Raw genomic sequence first — 7,396 nt, 5'->3', positions numbered from 1 at the left:
TACTCCACCGACTACCAACATTCACCACCACCACCATTACATACTCCCCCTCCAACCCCTCCCCGACCACCACCACCTCCGTCACCAACACCACCACTACCTTAAGTATGCTGTCCCCCTCCCCTTCCTTTCTGCCTTACCCTCCTCCTCCTCCTGTACGCCTTCCTCTTCCTCCTCCTTCGGTTGGACGACTGCGGGGGGACTTGATACAAGTTTTCGAATACTTGAACAAGTTCAGTAATGTCAACCACTCCGAGGATTTTGCCTTCCAAACTAACCCGAGCATTAGAAACAATGGTCAAACAATTCACGCGAAGCGATGCAGTACAGACATCGGCAGCAGTAATTTCTCGAACAGTCATCTGCTACTGGAACAGCCTTCTAGCAGAAATAGTTAGTGCGGAAACGATCAGTTCCTTTTAGGATCGAACTGACCGTTCTTTTTCTGCGTCAATAAAGAACTGAACGTACCCGCGCGTACATACAAGTGCCTCAACCTTTTCCGCAAGTCACTCAGGGGCTGACGAAGTGATTAAATCACTAAAGCAGGCAGCTTCGCAATGAGTCAACAGGCTTTCTGGTGCCTGCACGACAATGTTTCCATGTTTCCTATTTCTTTACGTCTTCCTCCATCTCCTCTTCATATACGTCTTCCTCCTCCTCCTCCTTCTCCTCCTGTATATCTTACTCCTCCTCCTCCTTCTCCTCCTGTATATCTTACTCCTCCTCCTCCTTCTCCCCCAAATCTTCCTCATTCACTCAAGGATTAGGTGGGGATAGCTTCACAAGAGCTGCCTTGCATAGGCCTTCCGTCCTCGTGCAGTCCCCTTATTTTTTCCTTCTGATGTTCCTTCTCCTCCTCCTGTCCCTCTTCTTCCCCCTGCTTTTCCTCCTCCTGCATGCCCGTCTTGCTCCTCCTCCTCCTCCTCCTTTTACTCGCCTTCCTCCTCTTCTTTCTGCATGTCTTCTTCCTCCTTTCCTTGTTCCATTTTTTCGATTTCCTTTCTTTTTATTTCACTTCTCATCAGCATCTTTTTAATTTCATTTTCTTCACCTTACGCCTCCTCCTCCCCCTCCGTAAATACTAGCCAAAACATAACATGCCAGGGGAGGAGTCTGCGGGTTGTACGGAAGGAATCAGATCTTGGGGTCACTATCAGAAGTGACCTGTAACACACAAAGCACTGCAAGTCTGTAAGAAAGCTAATACTGTGCTCGGATTCTTAAGAAGGAAAGTAAGATGCCGGAAATAATGTTATCTTTGTATAACTCGATGGACATACCTCGCCTAGAGTAAGCAGTGCAGTTCTGGTTCCCTAATAACAAGAAGGATACTGATATACTGGATAGAATACAACGACGCACTATGGACCTTTCACCCTTGAGGGCCCAGCCGCATTTACAGTAGCCTATTTATGTAAACAAAAAAGCGACGAAAACGAAGGAATATGATACAAGTCTTCAAGTGTCTGATGAGTTTAGTAACGTCAATCACTTAAATTTTTTTGATTTCCAAAATAACCCGATATCTAAAATTAATGGTTTATCGATTCAAGCGAGGCGATGAAATAGACATCGGCATCCGCCTGTGGAACTAGATTTTCGTAAAAATAAAGTACTTCGGGCTAAAACGATAAGATCCTTCAAAATTGGATTGATCATTAATTTATTGCGTAGGAATGAATCGAATGTTTTCGTAGCTACGTACAGCAGATGCTTCAATCTGCTCGGCAAGTCACTGAGTTGTCTGGCGAATTGATTAAATCACTAAAGCGGACAGCCTCGTCATGGAGCAGATTATGTTAGCTGATGATCATGCTTCCATGTTACCTAACCCTCCTCCTCCTCCTCCTCCTCTTCCTCTTCCTCCTCCTACTCCTCCTCCTCCTCCTCCTCCTCCTCTCCTCCCCCTTCTCCTTCTCCTTTTCCTTTTCCTTCATCTACTATAATTTTAATGTAAATTCCTTACCGGTTTACTTTACCTTTGACATCTTTCTTTCCACATTTCAAACTAAAATTTAGTATTTTCTCAGCCATCCTCGCCTTTATTTTTCCGCACAACAGAAATAAAAATAACTCTCTCTCTCTCTCTCTCTCTCTCTCTCTCTCTCTCTCTCTCTCTCTCTCTCTCTCTCTCTCTCTCTCTCTCTCTCTCTCTCTCTCTCTCTCTCTCTCTCTCTCTCTCTCTCTCTCTCTCTCTCTCTCTCTCTCTCTCTGTGTGTGTGTGTGTGTGTGTGTGTGTGTGAGTGTGTAAGATTGCGTAAAGAAGGTCGATAACTTAGTTGAATTATGCCTCAACACCAACATACCCACGCACTCGCGCACACACACACACACACACACACACACACACACATACACACACACACACAAACACACATACATGTGTGTGTGACACACACACACACACACACACACACACACACACCATACACACAAACACACATACATGTGTGTGTGACACACACACACACACACACACACACACACAGGCTTGTTTCTTTGGATATATATACGTCATGAGAGAATCTCTCTCTCTCTCATTCCTCCCAACACACACATTCTCGGAAATAAATGCTGCATTGCACTTTTTTTTTTTTTTTTTTTTTTTTTTTTTTACAGAGGAGACAGTTCAAGGCATATATATCCGGGGCGGCAAGCTGACAGCTGGTGAAGGAGAACACGATCCCCTGGCATACCACCTTGAGAATACAGCCATACTTACATGTATACAAAGTAAACACACACACACACACACACACACACACGTGCGCGCGCGTGCAGGACACGAATCCTAAATATATTGAGTAGCGGGCTTTTTTTTTATTAATGTTTACTTTTTGTGTGCCCTTGAACTGTCTCCTTTGCTGTAAAAAAAAAAAAAAAATATTGCAGCCCCCCCCCACACACACACAATCATTACGGTGCAACACACGGCCAGGCGAGGGCTGGTGGTAGTAACTCGTCCCTCTCGGCCTGGCAATCATAAACTCTTCGGTTGTCTCACGCCTACTTCACAATTAGGAGACAACACCCGTGGAGCAACACTAATGGTAACACGAAAAACAGATTTTAAGCGATGTGAATTTACGTAATCCCTGTATTATCAGGGACTTACGGATATGGCCATCGTGCATATACAAATTAAGGAAAAAATAACTTGTTCATGATTTACAGTGAAACAATGAAAGAGTCAAGACCACTTTTTTTGTTTTGTTTCGATGGCAAACCTGGAAGCCACTTACTGTGCTCCTGTGTTCTCTGACGACGATGAGCCAAGTATCATAACCATGCTTACGGTCGACGATCCTGTGTGGGGGCACGAGCCAGGGCGCCAAGAACTGCATGTTGTGTAACTGCCCTCTCTCCATCCGAAAATGGCCTCTCCTTTTGGCCACTTTTTTTCTTTTTTCGTTACAGGAATAGCGACTATAGTTGTTGTTTTCCCCTTGACCTGCTTTTCCTGTTGTAAAAAAAATGGGTACACGAGGACGCGAGAGGGTGACGCAAGGGACAGGTTTCCAGATGGCAGGACGACGGTCAAGTCCACGCCCGCAAGACATACACAGGATTCGGGGAAAATAGTGTTTATAGTGGTTAAAATGGTATGGTGGTGCGCACTATTGAGGCTTAGGAATGCGTGCTCCTTTAATAAATATTTCACTATCGATGGGAATATGCTTAACACACGCAAATACAAGTGTGAGACACACTCTCTCTCTCTCTCTCTCTCACACACACACACACACACACACTGGTGCGCACACTGCTCCGATAGCTCAGTGGTACTTGCTGGCGATGACAAGTCCAGTTCGTAATCAGGTCGTGGTGGTAAATTACTAGTGATCAGTCCGTAGTGAATCACACATATACACACACACACAAAAAAAGTATCCCACATTATCACGATAAGCATTATCATCATTCGCCTCCTCGTAGCGAGGAGGGCCATACCTTTTTTTTTTGTCGTCCCTCTGTTTGTCTGTCCTTTACCAAAATATCAGTAAACTGTAGTAAACTGTAATCAAATACTCATCCTTAGGTGATATCTCAAACTGATTAACTTTTGGTAAGATAAATGGCGACTAAATATGAAAAATGAATGATGTGCGATCATAAGGAAAAATTCACTTGAACTTTCAAAGAATACCATGAGTGCTTCCAGTATGACTCCGACGTGTGGCCCGGCCTGGACCACGAACGTTTTGATTGGGTAATCGGAAAGGTCTTGGCAGGTAAACCCACCCACAGTCTAAGAATAGACATGGTCCAGCCAAGACCATACGTTTTTACAATTTTTATTTCTCACATGGGTGGTCCGATTCCTCTCCGAAGAAAAACGATAAAATCTGGGCAACAAGGGTACGCATTCTTTGGAATAAGGTGTCTCCTTTTTTTATATACTTGCGTCCAGGAATACGGTGTACCCGTGAACATGACATGGCCGGTGCGTGTCTTACATGGGTGTTTTTTGTTTTATTCATGCTGGCGTCCCAATTACGGAGTTGTCAGGGGAGGAAATGAAAGGAATACAAAACGAGCAAAGCACGTTATTGCTGTACAAAGGAGAGATAAAGTACACATAAATACTAGAAGTAAAATTATGCAACACACACACACACACACACACCCCTGCCTGTCACCCGGCAAAGCGCTCAGGGCACTCAAAGTTTTTTGCTTACACCAGCGGTTACTGTTCCCCCTTAGGCAAGAAGGACGTGGGTTGTGGGGCGTGAGGTTCCAGAAGTACTCATGGGTTGGTCCTTGGAACTCAGTAGAGAGCTCTCAGGAGACTGTTGGCTGGCGATCACGAGTTGAGCATATGATCCGAACGGGAGTGAATGACACGGCACGAATCTAAGATACCTGGAATAGTTTGGACACACACACACACACACACACACACACACACACACTCACACACACACGAGTATAATGAGGGGAAGGATGTTAAAAAGAATTAAAAGAACATGCTAAAATTTCCCTCACCTCACCTTTCCTCCCCTCCTTCTTTCCCTCCTCACCCCTACCCATACCCCTCCATTATCTAGCCCCTCCCTCCCACTCCACAGTCACCCCCTCACCCTGCCCCGTCAGCCAGTCAACCCTCCTCCACGATCTCTTTACCCCTCCCACAATTTATGCCCCTCATTATATCCCTACACCACAACACCCGTTCTCTACCACTCCCCTTCAACTACTTCACCCTCTTGTCATCCACCACCTTTTCCTTCCCTCCCTTTTCCACACCCTCTATCCACCTCGTCACCCCATCCCACCTCTTCACTATCTAAGCCCTTCCACAACACCTCCCTCTCAACCATTCCCCTTCAATTACTTCATCCTTTTGTCATCCACCACCTTCTCCTTTCTTCCCTCTCCACGCCACCTTTCCACTTCCTCACCCCATCCCACCTCTTCACTATCTAACACCTGCCACCTCTGTTGCTCACTCTACTATACTCGCCTCATTCAGTCACTCCACTCAACTCCACCACCTTCTTCCACCTCCTCCCACGCCACGCCACAGATCAAAGCCTCTCCCACCCCTTTCGTATATACAGTCCCGCCCCCTTTACCCCACTCCTCGTTACCTCCTCCGCCGCCTCCTTCCCCTCTTCCACCCTCCCAAGTCCCTCTCCACTAATCCCACTATCCACCCCTCTCACTTACATCACAACACACCTCCCTCCCTCTTTACCTTTGTCATCACCCACCCCGCTCTCCCCCCAACCTCACCCTCCATCCCCCCTACACACACACACACACGCACACACCATGAGAGCGGCTGGTGTTGACGGCTAGGTGGTGAGCGTTGCTAGGAGACACATTGAGCCGACACTCCCCTCACCCCCTCCCGTGATATACTCCACCTTAGCGTTACTATTAGGCTCTGTATACATCTGGCAGCACTAGCCTACCACTTGCATAAAGAGGCCGCGGGGTGACTATCCTGATGTTGATGCAATGATGATGTGTGGTATGTAGACTGTAGTGTGTTTTATGGGGGTGGTGGTGGGGGAAATGAATGACGATGAAGAATTTTATGTTTTTAATGTGTGTGTGTGTGTGTGTGTGTGTGTGTGTGTGTGTGTGTGTGTGTGTGTGTGTGTGTGTGTGTGTGTGTTTCAGTTTGTTTGTCTAATGGTCAGACCACATTAAGCGAAATGAACAGTGGTGTCACCTAAGAGTTATCCTCCTATTTGATTTCAATATATCAACCCCCCCCCCCCCCCCTGCCCAACAAACTCCCCCAAACCAGCAGATAGGGACGGACGACCAGCATGCATCTTATTTTAGTCACGAGGAATTGTATCAGATTGCCATAAGGCAGTCATGACCGCCTGCAACACGTGGATCATGGCCTCCCCTCCACCTTTGAGCAGCTCCGCTCAGATGTTACAGATATCAAGTGCCTTTCCACCATTCAAACTTGCCACAGGCTCTCTGACCTCGACAAGAGAGGATGGGCTTTCGTCGATAGGTGGATCAGCATCTGCCACCTGCAACCCAGCAACTGGAACGTACCCACGTGGAGGGTCCGCCGTGTACAACTGCTCAAAATACTCAGCCCAACGAGCCCTCTGCTCATCCATGTCCGACACGAGGCAGCCATCAGCTGTTCGGGGACGTAACCTTTGTGCTTTTTCTTTTAAACATTTTTAGTAACCAGCGTGGTGAGTGACCGATGACGTGCACCACAAGGGGCTGGTACGCCCTAAACCCATATTTGTGCCTCTTACTCACGAATCAACAATTTCACTCATTAGCCACAGAGTGCCTCTCGACCTGAAGTGTTCTCCGATTGGCCTGACCACTCATTGTCCTCTAACATTCTCCGCCCACACTGGCCTCTTCCTCTTCCTCCTCCCTCCTCCTTCTCCGCATTCCCTCCAAGCATCATTGATCATTTTATGCAACATTTATAAAGATCATTTTAGTTTTGCATTGTGTTTTGCTTTATTGTTTTTGCAATGAGTTCCATTCCTACTCCAATATGCTGTAATAATGCTTATGAGCATATCAACATTCATGCATTGCTCTATTACCTTCACTTTGTTTCCTTCATTAAGGAGTTGCTCAAGAGGCTTCCTTTGTGGATATTTGGTTGCCTCAAACGTTCCCCTCATGGTCGTTCAGCCGTCAAATATATATTTTGGCATCTGTTGTTTCGGTTGTCAAATATATGTTCTAATGGGACAACTTTTTGGTTAATCTCCATATGCTTTGCCTTATTCCTTCACCAGCATCTTAACTCGCATTTTGCTCACTTTAATTTTTCTTTCTTTTTCACACATTTCCTTGTCCCAACTGTTAATATAAATACCATAATCACTTCCTGTCATAAGCTAACAAATGTGACATATCCCTGCAATATTCTATACAGTATCAGGTA

Source organism: Eriocheir sinensis, chromosome 46 (assembly GCF_024679095.1).
Source record: "Eriocheir sinensis breed Jianghai 21 chromosome 46, ASM2467909v1, whole genome shotgun sequence".
Lineage (NCBI taxonomy): Eukaryota > Metazoa > Arthropoda > Malacostraca > Decapoda > Varunidae > Eriocheir > Eriocheir sinensis.
Note: the sequence above shows the minus strand (reverse complement) of the source record.